We start from the raw sequence: 19,853 nt of genomic DNA on the forward strand, positions 1-19,853 counted from the left end.
TTCTGTGGCAAACTTCTTGTTAGTCAGAGGGAAAGATGGAAGAATTTAGTCACTGTGTAAATAGTACCATCATAGGTTGCTGAACCAGAAGCTGGAGGGGCACAGACACAATCTGTCCTCACTTCTCCCACAGAGCTTGGGGGAGGGGTACACACAAAGGACTTGATAGACATATTCCTGACAAACACACGAATACTGTTTTGTTTTGTTTTTTGCTGGAATGTAGGCAGTTGCCTGCCTCTGTTCTTGTCAGTCTATGGCTACCACAATAGGAAACTGAGTCAACACACCATAGCACCCTTTGCATTTCTCATGGAGCATGTGGTAGGCTCTGTGGTCCTGGTGGGGCATGGCAGAGAGGGAGCATTTATATCTTGATGAGGCTCCTCACATCTCTGGCAGTTCATTAGCTCCTCATTGGCTACCCCTGGGATGGTTGGCTCAGTCTTGCCCTCTCACTCATTCTCATGGTGTCAGATAGAAGTGGAAACGCATGGGTCCTTTTTCAAAGCTTAGATATACATCAAACCTACTAGCATTCTATTGCCTGGACCTAGTCATGGGACTAAGTTGGGGCAGACTGAGAGGGACAAAGTCACAGGGCAAAGGGGCAGGTGTTCTCCAGTGAAAACTCGGTGCCTTATTGTGAAAATCGTATGCTGGCACAGTGTCTGGAAAGAGCAAATGTCAGAGTTTGTTTTCTTCTCTATGTGCCATTAATAGAGCTAGAGCTTTCCAAAGTCCCCCATGCAAAATTTTCAACATATATCTTTTTGGATGAACAACATCTGGAACATTCTACTCCAGGAAGTCTTTGGAGGGTCCAGTTGTCTGCAATTTTTAAAGGCCACACCCCCACTCCTATGCCAGTGACCAAAGCAGAGAAGGAGGTGGGAGATAACTGATGCCTGGAATGGTGGGGTATGTATTCATACACAGTGGCCACGATGGTACCTGGGGCCTGGGTAGTGAGGTTGGTTGAGGAAAAAGGGTCAGAGAAAAGAGCACCAGCCCAGAAAAACGTAATCAGTGAGCAAATGAGGCTCACTGCTGACTCCTATGCAGGCAGTCCAGGATGGACAGAGCCCTGGGGCTCAGTGTGTGTGTGTGTGTGTGTATGCCTCCATAGCTTCTGTGTCTTGACGGTGTGTGGACAGAACATCTTCTTCACCCAAGGCTCAACATACAGTTGACTTTGAGATAGACATATAATCATACTGCAGGCTTCAGGCAGGGAAGGAGTGCAGCATCCCTTGAGGGTAGGAGGTAAGGTCAGTGGCCTTAGAATGCCTCATCAAGAGTGGGCCCAACCTCTGGCTGTACCTCAGCGATCTGAATAAATTATTAAGCATAGAGATGCCTCCTTCCAACCATGGAGGTTAATTTTATGTATCAACTTGGTAGGTCATAGTGCCAAGATTGGTAGTCAAACATGATTCTGGATGTCTCTGTGAAGGTAGTTTTGGGATGAGATTAACATTTAAATGGGTAGACTTTGAATAAAGCTGATTACCCTCTTTCTTAGTTCATTTTCTGTTTCTACAATAGAACACCAGAGACTGAATAATTTATAAAGAGGACAGGCTGGTTTGGGTTCTGTCTAGTTCTAGGGGCTGTAAAGACCAAGAACATGCAGACATGTGCAGAAGAGAGATGGCGTGAGGGGCAGATAGCCTTGCTGTATAATAACCCACTATCCAAGTAACCAGTCCAGTCCTGAAGGTTCTAAACCAGCCCTTTCAAGATGCCCATGACCCAAATACTCCTTCAACACCCCACCTTCCAGTGGCTGTCACATTGACAGTTAAATCTGAACATGAGTTCAGAATGGTGGTACCCTTCTTATATGAGTCTCATCCAACTCAACGATAGCCTCAGCAGATACCAGCCTCCCCTGAACAAAAGGAGTCAGCAGATACTTTGAGACATCAGCCATGCCATCTACTCTTCCCTTAGTCCTAGCCAGCCAGTCCTCTCTGCAGATCATAGACTGGCCAAGCCCCTAAGGCCATGCGAACCAATTCCATACAATCAGCCTTTTGTCTCTTCTTGTCTCTCTCTTCATATATGCCTGTATACATATATGTATACATATATACACATAGGTTTCTCTGGAAACCCATCACACTCTCTAATCCTGGCAAGTTCAGGTTCAGTAAGTTTGTGAACAGTTATGGAGCTGTGTATAACTGGATCTTCATAGCAGCCCATGGGTTGGGTGACAGCTCACTGAAGCTACCTGGATGGTGGGTCTGCCTCCAGAGTCCCTACTTATTCTTCACATCCTTGCTGGTTCATGTGCTTCCATCCATGGGAACTGCTGTTTTCCATACCTTTACCATACTTTGTATCACTCTACTAGAACCAGGCTCTATAGGACCAGTGAAAAGAATGATGATCACTCAAGTGATCAGGAAGACAGTCAGCTGGCTACTTGCTGCATTCATCAGGAAAAACATGTTCTCACTGCCTGACCTGTCAAGATGAAAGGCCTATAAATTCTTGCTACGTGTGCTATGAGAATCACTGACTCATTGACCAATCTGACAGCAATAATTTGGGTTTTTGTAATATCTTACAATTTTCATTAATGTGAAAAGGAACTCCAGGTATTTGTTACAGGACATGTGGGAAGCAGGAAAGCATAAGGAGATATGGGTTGGCTGGTAAGGAACTCGGTGTAACTGGGTCTAGGACATAAGAGGGATTCTGTAGACTCGGGGGTGAGCTTGTCCGGGCTTACAGAGTCCTCTGCCTCCCAAGGGCATCTAGATACCCAGACTTCTCCTATCTTGGGAACTCTGTCATGGTGATGATGTTTCCTTTCCCATGAGGCCCAGGAGGTAGTCATGCCATGACCTTCTCTCAAGCAGCAGGATGGAGGGGAGAAGAAAGGGGCCATTTCCTTGAAGGACATCACCAGAAGTCATCACCCCACTTCTCCTTAACCCATTGGATAGATTTTATGCAAGGGCCACATCTGGTCTTTATTTTGGGTGACTACATTCTCAGCAGACAGGGAGAGTGAACATTGGGAGGCAGCTTAGGTTTCAGTCTTAGAGAGGGATTTCCCAGGAGAGCAGTCAGAACACAGCACCTCACTATTGCAAGGGAAGTGGGGGTGAGATGAAGTACCACAGCTTGCCTGATATTGGATGATACCAGATGGAAGCTGGGCCTGGTAGGAGTGGAAGGGAGCTAAGAAGGCCCGGTGGTAGTGTTGATAGAACCCAGTGAGTACCAGTCTTATTCATCCATTTAGCTGCAATCAATTCAGAGTCCACTAAGTTCATAGCCCTGTATAGTGTGCTGAGGTGGATAAGTATGTGTGTGAGAAAGACAGGACACAGAGAGAGAACACTTGTGAAGACATGCTTAGGCTAGCTAAGAGAGCTTGCTTTTTCTCTTCATTCCTACCCGATAGTCCCTCAAAGCCCTGTCTACACAAAACCTTACATTGTAGTGCCTAAACATGTATTTTACATGTATGTTATTTTATGCAAGGATCCTGTCCCTTCATTTCTATACCTGCTGCATTGCCCAGCAGGGATTCTGCTTCATGTTAATTAGTTAAGTGGATTAGTGACTGTGAAAGCAGCAACTTCATATCGCCGTGGATGGCAATTTCCATAATGCATTAGGGAGAAATGCTCACTCCTGAGCATGAGATTAAGACACGTGGAAGAGACCAAAGGAAGGCCAATGGTAGGTGTGACATGCTTTGTCACCCAGAGCATCATCCCTCACTGCCCAGTGGGTAAGTGTTGTATAGACGCAGTAGAACTCTGGTTTCCAATCTTGCCTACATGTTAAAATCACCTGGGAAACAAAAAATTTAGGCTGCCTGGTTTGGCTGGTCTGGAGCCCAGCCTAGGCCCTTGGTTTTTAACAGCTCTCCAGGTGTCTCTAATGGACAGCCAGGCTAGGATTCACGAGTTAGAGGGGAAGCCAGGCTTCAGTAGTGCAGGTGGGGAGGCATTTCCACTTTCTGTGTCCCCATGGTGTGATTTAGAGAGCCATAATTTTCTAAATGGCACCAGAGTAAAAGCAATAATTTGCCAACGGGTGCCCAAGTGGACTGGAGGCGTTGGGCTCCTAACTTCCAGGGCAATGTCAGCTTAGTGGGGTGATTCATCTCCAGCAATCCACAGACAGCTTGTTTTTCTTGGTGTAAAATTTGCTTCCAGATGTTCCCTTTTCCAAGATGTGGTGAGCGTTAACAATTCTGTTTTTCAACCTGCCAAGTGCTCACCCTGCTAGATCTTCATTTTGGCCCTTTTCCAAAATGCTGAAGAGGCAAATAACATGAGTTGTGTTTCTAGGTCACAAAGTGGGCCAATATTACCAAATCGAATGGGCCTCTCCTTCTCAGCAGCAGCATACCTTTACCCCTCTCTGAAGCTAAAACTAGCAGCATTTATACCCAGGCAGGAGCAATAGAGAGCCCTTGGATACAGATGGAAATTCCCACAGGATCCCAGCTTGTGTAAGCTGACTGGCTTGCTCCAGATGTGTCTTCCCCCATGGAGAAGCCATGGTTCCGAGTTCCTAAGCTGGCTCCATTTGCAACTTCTATGGGGCTTGTAATTCTTTAAACGATTTGGGTCCTTGGTCCTCCTCCAGCTCCCAGTTTCATTGGCTCTGGTCCCTAAGCTGTCTCTATGGCACAGACAATTACACAACACATGGAGTTTTGTTTCATTGGGATAAGACTCGGTGATAAACTAGGAAAATGCTCTGAATAAGTTAAATGTGCTATACAAATGCAAAGTGCCATTATATGGAGGGACAGAAAAACCATACCGTTCCCTTTCTGTATCTGCCAAATGGTCAAAGCAATGATGGAATTCTGGACAATAATCAGCAATTCTGGCACAGGGAGGTGGGTAGGAAACACACAGCAAGAACAGCTCTACTGTGGTAGTCTTTTAGCAGTGACATCACCGCTGTTACCATGCGGTGCATTCTCTTAAGGTAGTGCCAGCAATTGCTGTGTCCTGATGGGAACCAAACAGAGGAACCACTCAGGCAGGTTCCTACCACGGGGATATACAGTTCCAATCCCATCAGCAGTGAGCATTCTGAGAGACTCGACAGAATCCTGTGCATAAGCCAGACCTCAACCCCTGGACTATGGTACTTCATGGGTTTTTGATAGTGGCGATGTCAGCTGCTAACAGAAACCAAGAATGGACATTGACTGGTTTTCTGTTGCTGATAAGGAATTTCAAGCACAAATATTCCAGGCTTTGGTGTGGAAGGGGTGCTCAGAAGGTGTAAGACTGGAAAATGTTTGCTTTTCAGCTGGCTACAACAGTCAGTGTGTTAGGCAGATTTGTTGCTGTGACAGAACACCTGACAGAAACAACCTAAGGCAGGAGAGATTAATTTTGCTTAATCCATCATGGCAGGGAGGATGTGGGAGAGTAGCTCTCGTCATGTAGGCAGGAAGCAGAGGGGAGCCACAACAGAAAAAGGTCAGGGCAAGGTAGAGTCTCTAAGGACCTACTATGGGTGACCCCACTTCCTCTCAGCAGGCCTTTACTTTCCATAGCTCCACCACCTCTCACTAGTCTATTTTTTTTTTTTTTTGAGACAGTGTTTCCCAGTCAACCTGGAACTTGCTATGGAGACCAAGCTGATCTCAGTCTTACAGAGATCAACCTGCTTTTGCCTCCAGAGTGCTGAAATTAAAGGTGTGTACCACCATGCCCTGATTACTAGTTCATTCTTATTTTGAGTCCACCAATAGATCAATTCACTAGATGAGCGCTCTCATGACATAATAACCTCTGGGAACATCCTTACAGATACACCTAAATATGTGTTTAAACAATCTCTTAGGTATCTTTCGATTCCTCTTGCTGGGGTGAGTGGTTCAGAGTTTCTTACTCCTTGGAGGCCATGTGTACCATGAGGTCCACCACCCTGTTGCTGTAGCCAAATTTGTTGTCATACCAAGAAATGGGCTTGACAAAGTGGTCATTGAGAGCAATGCCAGCCGCAGCATCAAGGGTAGAAGAGTGCGTGTCCCTGTTAAAGTTTCAGGAGATGACCTGGTCCTCAGTATAGCCCAGGATGCCCTTTAGGGGGCCCTTGGATGCCTGCTTCCCCATCTTCTTGATGTCATCATATTTAGCAGCTTTTTCCAGGCGACAAGTCAGATCCACGACAGACACGTTGGGTGTCGGAACACATGCCAGTGAGTTTCCTGTTCAGCTCTGGTATGACCTTGCCCACAGCCTCGGCAGTGCCAGTGGATGCAGGGATGATGTTCTGAGCAGTTGCACATCCTTCATGCCACAGTTTCCCAGAGGGACCATCTACAGTCTTCTTGGTAGCTGTGATGGCATGAACTGTGGTCATGAGTCCCTCAACGATGCCAAAGTTGTCGTGGATGACCTTGGCCAGCAGAGGGGCTAAGCAGTTGGTGGTGCAGGAGGCGTTGCTGAAAATCTTGAGGGAGTTGTCATATTTCTCATGATTCACACCCATCACAAACATGGGGGGGGCATCAGCAGAGGGCCAAAGATGATGACCCTTTTGGCTCCACTCTTCAAGTGGGCCCCAGCCTTCTCCATGGTAGTAAAGACCTCAGTAGACTCCACAACATACTTGGCACCAACATCACTCCATTTGATGTTGGTGGGATCTCGATCCTGGAAGATGGAGATGGCCTTCCCATTGATGACAAGTTTCCCATTCTCAGCCTTGACTGCACCGTTGAACTTACTATGGGTAGAATCATACTGGAACATGTAGGCCATGTAGTTGAGGTCAATGAAGGGGTCATTGATGGCAACAGTGTCTACTTTGCCAGAGTTGAAGGCAGCCCTGGTGACCAGGCGCCCAATACAGCCATATCCATTTACTCTGACCATCACCATCGGGTCTCAGGGACAAGGCTGGCACTGCAGGAGAATATTAGGCTGTCTCTAAGAAGATGTGGCTGTCTCTAGAACAGGGAGGAGCAGAGAGCCTTAATTACTCTTTTAAAGACCTTGCCTCCAAATGCTTATCATATTCTGAGGTTCTGGGGTCAAGGACTTCAATATATGAATTCGGACAGGGTTGTCAAGAGTCGGCCCACAACAGGATCCCTGCACAAGGCAAGAGTTTTTAGGGAAACAACAACCCCTTGTTTGAGAGACAAAATGGTTGATCTACTGTTGAATTTATACCTGAGGAGTAACAGGGTAAATAGTGAGCCCCTGGATTTTGCTTTTCCTAGCATTTTCCCATCATCATAGATGAAATTCAGAGAAAGAAGAGGTGGTCTTTTGTTTGTCAGAAGGAAAAGGATACTTACTGTGTGCAAAGCTTGTGAAGAAAAGGAGATGTCCTGAACAAAGGGACCTGACCCTGTTCTTCCAGGAAGCCACAAGGCTTGCAGGGAACAGCATTGAGAGCCGCTCGTCAAAGCCTAGGATGTTGACGATACAGATCCTGTAAGGTGTGGGTCACTCATCATTCTAATTAGTTCTTGTTCCTGTCTCCCCTGCAGACACAGAGTGAGGACCAAATCTACATAAATGACACATCCAAAGATGTGCTAATTGCTGAGTGGGGCTGTAGTTATATAATTAACCTATTTTTGCTTTTAGGACATCCCTTCCCGGGAGATCCCAGGCAAAGTGCTGGCTTCCAGAAGTTGTCACTTGGTAGCAGGCCAGTCTACCCCATTCTGAGGTTGAAGGAGGTGATAAGGATCACTCACCAATTATGGTACTCTGCAGGCTGCATCAAGAAGTGATTACAAACGTCAGCTCTGTGGAGGCCAGTATGAGCCCACTGTTTTCTTCGAGAACATAGGGGAGATTTAAGTTTGTTTCCTTTGCTGGAGGAAGTGAGGTCACCTAGATATGGAAGATGAGTCTGTACTGACTGTCTTGGCTTGTGCGTGCTGCTGTAACAAAACACCACAGCCTGGGTGATTCAGATAGAAAGTGTTTATTCTCACAGTTCTTGGGGTGGGAAGATCAAGGGACCAGTAGATTCAGAGCCTGATGATGGTTGGCTTCATGGTCCATATGTGGCTGTCTTCTTGATGCATCTTCATTGTGGAGAAAGTTTGCTGGATCAGGACTATGGTAATGACACTAATCCCACTTATGAAGTCTTCACCTTCATCATATCAGCTAATCTTTATCACTTCCTGAAGTCCCGCCTTCTAATACCATCACATTCGGGGCAGTGTTTCAGTGTATAAATTGGGGGAGGAATAAGCAGTCAGCACACAACAATGACTCAAGTAAAGCTTTTCTTTTGGCGATGCTCACCAAGTGATCTTACCAAATATCTAATGTGCAGTCTTTGTCTGCATTATGTGGCTAGATTGTCTAACTTGACATAACAACTCTCTGATGTAAATATCATTGAGTTTCTTTTTCCCAAAGAAGAAAGGGAGTAGGAGAGAGGTTAAGTAACCTCTTACATGCAACTCCAAAGTCTGAATCCAGGCAGAATGGCCTAGAACTTGCACATTAGCTTTTATTAATTGCTTAAATTATCAAAGTACTGTGCCCTTGTTTTCACTAGTATGCACAGATCATCTGAGGGATGCACCAATAAGCTCTTGTTCCAACCCTACTGGGGGAACTCTTCTCTGGGGAGATAAAAACAAACATCTACCTCTTCCTTATAGTACACCACCAACAAGCCAAAGCATAATTCTGCCAAAGCCCAGCCGGAGAAATGAGTTTATGGGACTTACTTACAGAACATGGGTGAAACGTTACTTAGAGGAAGGCGAGAGACCCCAAAGCAGCCACTCCCTGGGAAGTCACCTTAACATGTATGAAGATTTCCCCATAGCTGTCTAGATAGAGTTCCTGCTTCAATTAATCTTACTCCTTATACTCTAGCACCTCCCAAGATCCCAAGGACATGCCAATTAGGACACAATTACTTTCAGTGGACTGAGAGGTGTAGGAAAAGAGTAAGTGAGATATCAGGTGAGCCCTTCCCTGTTTTCTTCCTTCTATGAGGAAATATTAATGTCAATAGCACCATCTCAGGGATCTCTTGCAAGTAGTCATGGCTGCTCTTGTGAAGATGGTGGCTGTTGTGAGGATAGTTCTATACAACAAACCCTGACATAAGCAATGTTAAAAGCCTTAGTCTGTATACTTTGTTGATATCTCCATGTACACTCAAAGAGAAAATATGTATAAGCACATACATACCCTCAGGGCTGGCGGGGGGTTGTTTCTTTTCCCAATAATGGAAACATTTTTTTTTGTATACAGCCATTTATCCTTTTCTGAAGTTTTACTTTCTGCAGTTTTAATTACCCACTGTCAACCTCAGTTGAAAAATATTAAATAGAAAATTATGTAAATAAACAATTAACAGATTCTAAATTGCACACCATTCTGAGTAGCGTGATGAAACCTTGCACTGCCTCCTCCATCCTTCTGGGGCCATGATTCATCTCTTTGTCCAGAGTATTCACATTGTATATACTACCTGCCTGTCAGTCACTTAGCAGCCAGATTTTAACTGTCAGACCCACAGTCATGATGTCACAGTGCTATTCTAAGTATCATTTATTTTACTTAATCATGGTCCAACGTGCAAGAGTAATCATGCTCAGCAATTTGAATATGCCAAGGAGTAACTATGAGGTGCTTCTTTTAATTGAAAGGTGAAAGTTCTTGGCTTAATAAGGAAAAGGAAAAATAACCCTGCTAAAGTTGCTAAGATCTACTATAAGAATAAATTTGTCTGTGAAAGTATGCAGAAAAATGGATTCCTGCTAGTGTTGCTGATATACCTACACTATAAAAGTTACAGCTATGGTGAGTGACGAGTGATTGGGTAAGATAGAAAGGCACTAAGTGAGAGGGTACAGTAGTATATCCAAGGCTTCAGGTAGCGAGGGGTCATGCTGTTAGCCTCTGTGAATAAGGAGATGGCCAGAACTAGTTTGTTCTAAATATTATTACATCATAGACATTGTAATAGGTGAAAACTATAGCTCCCTTAAAAATGGTTACCCAAATCCACATAACAATCCAGAGCATACACTGTACAGTCATTTTCATATTTATGAACATTCTATGTGTTCCTGGTTTCATTTGTACCCTGCTAATAACCCAACAATAAACATTTTTGTGTGCTTATATCCAGGAAGGAGACTGGAAGACTAGATAATTAAGTATGTACTTTTCTAAAAATTGAAGCACTTTGTATCCCACTCAGCAGTGCAGGAGGGTATCTGTTTCTCTTGGCCAGCATCGCCGTAACTCAGTGGTCTTGGAGGACTCACAGGCCAGTCTGTCACAGAGGGCATCTATTCTCTGTTCCCCAGGGAGATACACAACTGATCAGCTAAGAACTTACCCTAAGTGGCCAACATCTTCTCAATCCCAGTAGTACATTTGAGCCCCCTGGACCTTCCTTTAAAACCCAGGGATCTGGGCTAGGAGATGCTCAGCTAAGAGTATTGGCTGCTCCTCCAGAGGACCTGGGTTCAATTCTCAGCACCCACATGGCCGCTAACAACCACCTATGACTCCAGTTCCAGGGGATCCAGCATCCTCTTCTGACTTCTGTGGATGTTGTACGACATGGGTGCACTTATATACATTGCAGGCAAAACACTCATACACATAAACTAAAATAATAAATATATTTTAAAAATCCCTAGGTATCTAGATAACTCAATTACAGAAAATTCCACCTATGTGTTCCAGGCTGACAACAGTGTTTTAAAAAGTTCTCCAGTGCATTCTGTGGCCTGCCGAGCAAGTAGAGACCATGTAGACATAGGGTCCGATTTCTCCTTTCCCTTTCCTTCCTAGTCCTGAGCCTCTCCTTCCAGATCAGTGAAAACTTGACTGAATTGGAGGCTACAGGGCTTCCCCTTTACCTGATAGCCTCTCTCAACACTGTTGTAAACATGTAGAAACAACCCTCTGAGGGCTGACTTTTTAAATTAATTTATTTTAATAATAATAATAATTATTATTATTATTTTGAGATAGGATCTCCCTGTAGCACCAGCTGTCCTGAAACTGCAATGTAGACCAAACTGGTCTTGATCTCAGATCCGGTTACCTCTGTCTCCTGAGAGTTGGAATTTATTTTTATTTTGTGTCTGTGAATGTTTTGCCTTCATGTATGTAAGGGCATCACATGCATATGGTGCCCTCAGAGGCCAGAAGAGTGTGTTAGGTCCCTTGGAACTAGAGTTACAGTTAGTTGTTAGTTGCTCCCATGGGAGCTGGGAATTGAGCCATGGCCCTCTGCAAGAGCAGCCAGTGCTTTTAACTACTGAGCCATCTCTTCAGCCCCTGTCAACTTGGCTCTAAGGAGCAAACTGTCAAGGCTGGAGACCCTGCTGACCTTAGGGCCCCCTTTTGTGTTGGGTTAGTTAATTCTGCCTGCTGGGCAAGCAGGAGATTTTTATGAGACAATGATCTTGTGTCTGTGCATCCCATGTGGTCCTGTACTTAGGAGAGGAGAGGGCCAGCCAAGGTTAAATCTGCTAGCAGCTGAGCTGAACCACACAGGGTGGTGTGTGTGTTAATGAATGTGAATGAGGCTGATTTAGCAGAGGGGCTAAGTGTGTTGCAGTGTATTAGAATCACCAGGCAAGAGTTTTAAAAATCCCGATGCCCAGCCCAAACCAAGTCAGAATCTCTGAGGATTGGCCCCAGCATCAGTACTTTTTAAAGTTTCTCAAGGGATTAGCTGTGTACAGCCAAGTTTGTAAAACTGCACCCCAGAGAGCACTTGGCATGTACTTGTTACCATGGTTAGCAGTTATGTGGACCTGGCAATGGTGGTGCCCAGCCCTTACCTGCCTGGTGTTGCTTTCAATTAGTTCTACTCAGTTCTTGGTCTCTGAATAGTTTTTGAAGCAGGTTGTTTCCTGAAAGATGGATATTATCTTTTCTCATGAGGCAAAAAGATACCTTGTATTTTTACACATAGAAATTATTTCCTGGTTCTGTAGGTCCCTGGTAATCCTGTCACCAGCTATGGACTAGTTCAGCACACGGTGAGTGTTTAAGCAGAACAGGGTGAGCACCTACAAGGCTCTCCCCTCGGCACACCTAAGTGCTGCTGTTCTTGGACTTCCCACATCAGCCCCAGGCACACTGTCCTCAGAGTGAGCGAAGGGTGACAGTGAACAGCAGGGTGCCAGTTAGGCTGTGGTAAGCCAGTCTCAAAGGATTGGATGCAGCTTTTTCCTTAGACCTCTTTCCTTCTGGCCCATGTTGAGGACAGGTCTTCATCCTTCAATTAATTCCCTCTGGAAATGCTTTCACAAACACAGCCAGAAGTGTGTCTCCTGGGTGATTCCAAATCCAGTCAAGCTGACAATTGAGACTAGCCATCACAGGTAGGTCAACTGGCATCACCCACACAGCAACAGGATGGTCCTGGGACTTCCATAAATCCCAAGCCTCAGAGAAGAGTGAACATACTGCAGTTTCTCACCTGGAAAAGGCAGCTTAGGGGAGAAGGCTCACTTTGTCAAAGGTACCATGGCCTAAAGTCTAAATGATGCAGCAGTAGATATTGGGATGGAAGATGATGTGCATTTGAACCCCCAGGGATACATTGCAACCCAGCATCCATATGCAGGGCCCCATCCCCAGAGAGCTTCTCTTAACTTTTTTTTTTTTTTTTTTTTTGGCCTTTTTGAAACAGGGTCCCTCTCTAGCCCCAGCTGTCCTGGAACTCACTATGTAGACCAGGCTGGCCTTGAACTCACAGAGATCTGCCTGCCTCTGCCTCCCAAGTGCTGGGATTAAAAGCGTGCGCCACCACACCTGGCTAGTTTCTCTTAACTTTTGCTTTTGAAAAATGTCACAAACTTTTGAAAGAGTGGAATGATGAAGGCTAATGCCACTTCACCAGGAAACATCTCTTGTTAGTGACAGCCAAGCCTGCTTCATGGGCCCTTCCTTGTCCTCCAGTCCCCATGTATGTTTAGCATATGCTTCTCATTTGTGATGGATCACCCATGATCACCCATGATGGTCCTTCATTCCTACATCCATTCTCTGGCATAACAGCAGTACCATTATCACACTCAAGAATCTGGTTCTAATAATGTCACCTAAGTATACTTCTATTGACATTGCCCCTATTTTTCTGATAATTTAATTTATAATTTGTTTAATCCAGGGTCCAATCAAACTGCCTTGCATCAAACTGTCATGTGTCCATGGTCTCCTTTAATCTAGGGCAGCCTGTGCACTTATTGATTTATTTACTTATTTATTACATTAGCCTTTTGGAGAATCCCCGAATGAGCACAGTTTTCACAGGTCCTCAGGCATGAAAGCTTAGTTTTCCCCTGTGTAAATATTTATATGAGAAGATGAACAAAGATATTGCTACAGGGCTGAGGGCCAGCCTTTTAGCCTGCCCTGTCCCTGTCAACTCTGCAGAAGAGCCATACTTTTCAGATGCCTTCAGCACACTGCCAGGCCCCTATATCATTTATTACTAATTGTGCTGAGTCACAAGCCACCCTGACCAATACCTTTCTGGTGGCGCCTGGATTTCCAGCTCCAGGCTGTGTTGTCAATGTTGGCTATTTAAGGTGTTGAGCCCTCCTCCCCCCACCCCACTGATTAAGACACCTTCACCAAGAAGGGGCAGAGATGGTATCCGTGTCTCCCTTAGCAGCAGCAGTGGGGTGTTACCAATGTTCTACAGAGCAGGATGGCCTGTTCCAGCCATGATACATCCAGTCCTTTTTGCTCTTCTTATTCATTCCTCCCTGACTTTTATTTGGGGGCTGAACCTTATTCTTTTAAACTCAGCCCTCATCACTTTTGGGAAGACTTTTGCCTCTTCCTCATTTTGGGTTTGTATCCCTCCTTGGATTCCTGTATCAGTTATATCTCTGTTCCTACAACAATTAACTAATAAAAAGAAAAGGGTAACTTGGGCTCATAGTCTTTGTGTATTTCAGGCTAAGATCTAGCAGTCCTGTGGCTTCTGACAAGCCAAGACATCAGACTGCCCACCTCATGAGCCAGGAAGCAAGAGAAGAGACAATCCCCCCTGAAGGCACACCTGTAACCCTAACCCTTCCACAAGTCCCCCGAAAGGTTCACCACCTCCTTAAAGCACTACCTCAGGGTGTAAACCTTTAATGTCTGATGTTTGGGGAACAGTACCCATATTCAAATGGCAACAGCTCCCCTACATCTCATCAGATCTTGTGTGTGATATTATGAGCATCGTGGCCAGTGAACTGTATGAATCCAGGAACTTTGCTATTCAAGGATCCATGGCTAGAAACTTTGCATCATCTGTTAGAAACTGGACTCATGCTCCAGTCAGACCAATGGCATTGTAGTCTGCACTTTCATAAGGCCTTCATATGAATATACTGTGAACGGCGTGGCTACCCACCATAAACCCTGGCTGTCAGAGACCTCACCCCCTGCCCCCCACATTTGCATTTGCTGAGCCTCTGTTGTGTATAGCCTCATAGAAAGGCCCAGAAGAACATATCCTTCCCATTATCCTGTCCTTCCTCACATGCCTCCCCACTCATTAGCCCTGCTGTGCTGCAGGTCCCAGGACTGCTGGAGACCGTCTCAGTCCACTAGGGTTCCCATCCTTAACTGAGGCAGGGTCTTCCACATGTGGCCCTCCTCTGACCCACCCCTAGCCCACTCCTGTCACAGTGCCTCCCCGGGCGGCCTCTGACTTCCTCTACCTTCTCTATTCCATCCCTGTATTCTCAGCATTGGAGCTCTTGGGTAAGTGGGGCAGTGCTGAGTTCTCTGTCTCTTCTCCCTCCACTGCACATTCCATCTCTCCAAAGCTCTCCTTTCTCAGGGCCCTTCTTGCCCCCTTCTAGGGACTCTGTGTCATTCGGACTCAACCAGGAATCTATCCAAGTCAGCTCCCTCTGTCTAGTGTCTCTTCTCTCTCACTGGCACCCAACCCCAGCTCATCCTTCTGTTCTAAAAAAGTCTCGTTGACCTGGTAACCCCTCACGCTACCATCCCACGCGTCTCTGCTTTTGTAGGTTGCTAAAGTCTGGAGTCACTTGCAACCCTTGCCTGCTCCTCCTCCCACTCATTGCAGAATCTCTTGCAGTTGAGTAGACGTCCCTTTCATTCTGTTGAAATGGATGTTTTGAAGGTCACCAACAATGTTCTAATCATGAAACCCAATAGACCACCTTCTTATTAATTCATCTTTGCCTTCTCTGGCTCTCGTCACTGTCTTCTTTTTGGCCTCCTTGTTTTGGTTTTCATTCTGACTTGTACATTTATCTATTACCTCCTTTCCTTCTCTCTCAGTCCAAATGTAGTTCATGCATATTTTGACCTTGACTTTGTTTCTTCTTGTTTTATACTGAGTTGCAATTGATGGGTTGTAGGTCAGCGCTGACATGAAAATTTGTTTTGTTTGACCTATTTAATATTTTGGGGCTTTGAAAACTCTATACAAAACTCTGAATTGAGAGAGAGAGAGAGAGAGAGAGAGAGAGAGAGAGAGAGAGAGAGAGAGAGAGAGAGAAACTGGGTCTTGGGTCTCATGATAGTAGAGCCATATTCCTTAAGACAACAATCAGCTGGGGTTGGGTAGAGGATGGCCTCATAGGATGGGACATGTGTTCTTCAGACCACCTTTATCCCACTACTCACTGTAGTGTCACATTCATTCTAGTGTAAGACTGTGTGCTCCCCAGGGCTGGTAGAGCTTCTATCACAACTGCCTTTGGTTTGTATACCAGATTTCTGCTTCCTGTCCTGCTCCTTCTACATCTCCAGGCATGTGGTTATAAACCATTGGTTTAGAATCTTTACCTCTCTACACCTGGTCCCTCAAACTTGGTTTGGGTAAGGAGAGCTAATGAGCCACATTTCTTCATCTGTTTGGATTTTAACCAATTGAAGATAGAGTCTAGATGAGGGTTAACATATAGTATCATGGGGCTGGAGAGACGGCTCAGTGGTTAAGAGTGCTTGCTGCTCTTCCAGAGGACCTGAATTCAGTTCCCAGCACCCACATCAGGTGGCTCATAGCTGCCTGTAACTACAGCCCCAGCAGATCCAGTGCCTTCTCTGACCTCTGTGGGCACCTGCAGACACACACAGACACATGTATACATGTACACAATGAAAAAATTGTGTCTTTATTAAAGAAATATGGCATCACATTCAGCTCATTGTATGGATGGGATGGTGGGACGCTGGAATCTTTTATTTATTTTTATTTTATGTGTATGAATATTATGCCTGCGTGTTTGTAAGTGTACCTGTGTTCTGCACTGCCCGCAGAGGACAGAAGACGGCATTGGATCCCCTGGAACTGGAGTTATGCGTGGTTGTTAGTCGCCATGTGTGGGTGCTAGGATTCAAGCCTGCATCCTCTGTAAGAGTAGTCAGTGCTCTTAACCACCGAGCCCTCTCCAGCCCCTGACTCTGGCATCTTTGAGTACAAGAGAAAAAGTACCAAAGAAAGTGGTTCTAGGTTGGTATTGCTACAGAGGCAGGCTCTGGGACCTGGGTACACACCCACAGACTGGCATAATACACCCATTGCACGTCTACCCACCACCTATCTACAGGAGTTAAGGAGAATGCATGTGGTGAGTGGCAGGGGCATCCCAGAGCAAGAAAGAGAGTCCAGGCCACGGGCTTCCTCCTCACCACTTTTCCAGGATGTGGGAAAGTTGGTGGCTGTTCCTGTTTGGGGGGTTCAAACAGGAATGTGAAAAGAAGGTAAGGGCTGTTCCTTCACTCAGATTGCCAGAGTCCACCATTGCTTTACAACTCTTTTGCAAAACCATTTTCAGGTTGCCCCGGGTCCAATCACACCTGCCAGCATTCTGTGGGTTCTGTGTGCTCTGTGAATGAAACCCCTCTCCTCTGGCTCTGACTCTCACTTTCTTTTGTCTGGATGATTACAGTCACTTCTTAGGTTTTGTTTGTTGTTTTCCTTGTTTGTTTGTTTCTTGGATTTTGGTCTATGCTCTTGTCCCCTTCCATTCACTCCATACAGTGGTGCTGGAATGATGTGTGCAAACCTTGGTCATGTGTAATTTCCTTATTCACAGCTCTTAGACTCCAGTTTTGGAGAGCAAACCATCACAAAGAACCTGGCATTGCTTCTGAGGCCCTCCATGACTTCCTTCTCTGTCTTTTAACCTCTTTGAGTTTGCTTGCTTTCAGACACTCAAATGCTTACTCAGCATTTATTGAGTACCTGCTGTATGCCAAGTGCACAAGATGGGACACAGTCTGTGCTCTGTGATTTCTGTTCTTTGTGCCATTTCTTGCACTGTTTTATCATCTTGAATATTCTTCTCTGGGCTAAAATGTTATCTTTGTTTCAATTCAATTTTATTTATTTTTGCAGTGTTGGTGATTGGCTCAGGGCCTTGTGTAAGTTAGGCAAGGGCTCTGTCACTGATCTACATCCCCTGGCTTTATGTTTCAATTCCAGTGTCCCTTCCAGCCTTCTCTATTTTAATGGCTTTTTAAAACCATCTTCCTGTAAGATGATGTCTTATGTACTTGTTTGATCTTCCCTGTGCCTGGCTGTATTCTCCCTGAAGTCCAAGTCTGTATCTCCTTCAACCCTGCTTCCCCATAGTACTGTGCAGTCGTAGCTCATATGAGGTGCTTTACAGATGCTTGTCTATAAACCTGCATCTTCTCCGAAATAGAAATTGAACAAATCCAAAGAAAACTGTTTTGAGGCTCAAACAAATTAAGCATGATCCTTGGTCTTACTATATATAGCTGTGTAGGGACAAATATGTCACAATTAATTAACAGCATATTGCGAACCACCTACAGTCCACTTTGAAACAAAGCAATATTTAAGATTTTTAAATAATATTTCTTTATTTCTGCTACAACCAAGCTAAGTCTGTGTCCCTTTTAATGTCTTTTCTTTCTTTTTTCCTTCCTTCCTTTCTTTCTTCCATTTTTGTTTGAGACAGGGTCTCCCTGTAGTCCTGACTGGCCTGAAACTTGCTATGCAGACAAGGCTGGCCTTGATATCTGCCGCTGCCTCCCAAGTGCTGAGATTAAAGATGTGTGCCACCACACTGGGCTTCCTTTCTTATTTTTAAAGATGGAAAAAACCCCACCTAAAACCAAAGCTTCTGTAAGAGCTGTTCGTTCATGCCCTTCTCGTATCACTCCTCAAACTTGACCTTGGCCCCCTCTCTAGCCTAGCATTTCTGAGCTAGGTCTCTAAAGACATCTTTGTTGATGACAGTTTTGTCCAAGGGGATGTCCCCACAGTACCTTGTAGGCATGAGGTGATTGTAGTTACAAACTTTCATGAAAGACTTGTTCTTTGACCTCTTGACAATTTTCTTCTTGTCCATATTGGATGCTATTCTGAGTATAATAATCAACTCCAGCTGCTAAAGCATGGTTATAGGGTGATATGAGGTGCCATCATCAGTGTTCTTCATGATGATGGCTCTGCATTTGGAGTAGCATCCTATCAGGGCCAGACCAACTTTCCCAGGTTTCATAAACTTGCCCATCTTGACAGCAACCAGCAAGCAGACTCCTTACTGGTTTTTTTATTGCTCACTCTTCATCACAGTCTTACTGAACCACCTCTGTGAAGATTGCTGTATGTCCTTCCCTGGCTTACAGGCTCTGATGGTTGCATCAAGTCTCTGTTCCACCAATGACCTTCATGGCCTTCCCCAGTGGTCTCTCCCAGGTGATCTATGGACTTATTCTCTCCAGCTTAAACCTGGACCAGATAGACAACACCCTGTCCTTTTTGAGGGACTGTACTTTCTCTAGGTCAGAAAGGCTCTCCTAAAGCCCCAACCCCCACTCCTTGCATGAAATCTTTAGCCACCATTTTGTAGATCTTCCTTTCTCCCTTAACAGGTTCCATATGCACAACATTTAAAATACAAACCAAGATACTCCACTCTTTAGACATGGAATTGGTGATTACAAATCTGCATTTCTATAATAATCTACCAAAGGATTCTCACAGGAAACAGGGAAATAGTCCCTCTGGGGAACTCCACAGTTGTGAGTGGTGGTCTCATGCTGCAGTGTAGGTATTGGTGAATCTTTCATGTCTCTCTACACTGTATGTACTCTTCCTAAAGGTAGGGCTGTGTATTAGTCACTTTTCTGTTGCTGAGATAGAAATACTGACCAAAACAACTTATAGAAGGAAGAGTTTATTTGAGCTTACAGTTCCAGGGGAATTACAGTCTGTCATGGCAGGGAGGCATGGTGGCTGGAGGTGGCTGGAGCAGGAGCAGCAGAAGCTAAGTTCTCACGTCATCACACAGGCACAGGAAGCAAGAGGGCAACTGGAGATCCGGCAAGGCTTAAGAACTCTTTAAGCCCACCCCCAGTGACATGCTTCCTCCAGGATAGCTACACCTTCTAAAACCTCCCAAAACAGCTCCATCATCTGGGGACAAAATGTCCAAATACTTGAAGCCTATGGGGGACATTTTCATTCAAACCGTCACATCATGTCAAAAAGGAAAAGTAAGTGGACATTTTGTGAGTCAGTTACAGGAATGACAGTCATTGCATGTAAGCCCCAACAGTATCTGAACAAAAACGGCGTATAGCCGCACTGGAAAATCATGTATGTGCTGATGTCAGTATTGTGCTGTGAAACAAAGATGAATCTTCATTTTCCAAAGTTATTATCTAGCAACGTGGCTAGAAATATCAAAATAGTTTATATATTGAAACTAATTGCATATACATAGTAAGAATGGAGGAGGGGACTGTCAGTTGGAAGGTGATGCTTAACAATGGCAACTTGAGTTGAAACTTTTCAGAGGATGAACGAACTTCTTGGGGTTTCCATTGCCAACCAGACTTCACCTTCACAGCTTCATGCAATGG

General features: G+C 45.0%; 1 protein-coding gene and 2 pseudogenes across 2 annotated transcripts in view; 1 reads left to right on the forward strand and 2 right to left on the reverse strand.

The window, feature by feature from the left end:
* The window catches only part of Cnih3 (cornichon family AMPA receptor auxiliary protein 3), a 119,126-nt gene that overhangs the window by 70,175 nt on the left and 29,098 nt on the right, over nucleotides 1-19,853 (forward strand). The gene's annotated exons all lie outside the window — the stretch shown is intronic.
* LOC108490231 lies at nucleotides 5,889-6,887 on the reverse strand (annotated as a pseudogene).
* On the reverse strand, nucleotides 18,092-18,499 carry LOC103726285 (annotated as a pseudogene).

This window comes from Nannospalax galili, unplaced genomic scaffold (genome assembly GCF_000622305.1).
Source record: "Nannospalax galili isolate Female #2095 unplaced genomic scaffold, S.galili_v1.0 scaffold368, whole genome shotgun sequence".
Classification (NCBI taxonomy): Eukaryota; Metazoa; Chordata; class Mammalia; order Rodentia; family Spalacidae; genus Nannospalax; species Nannospalax galili.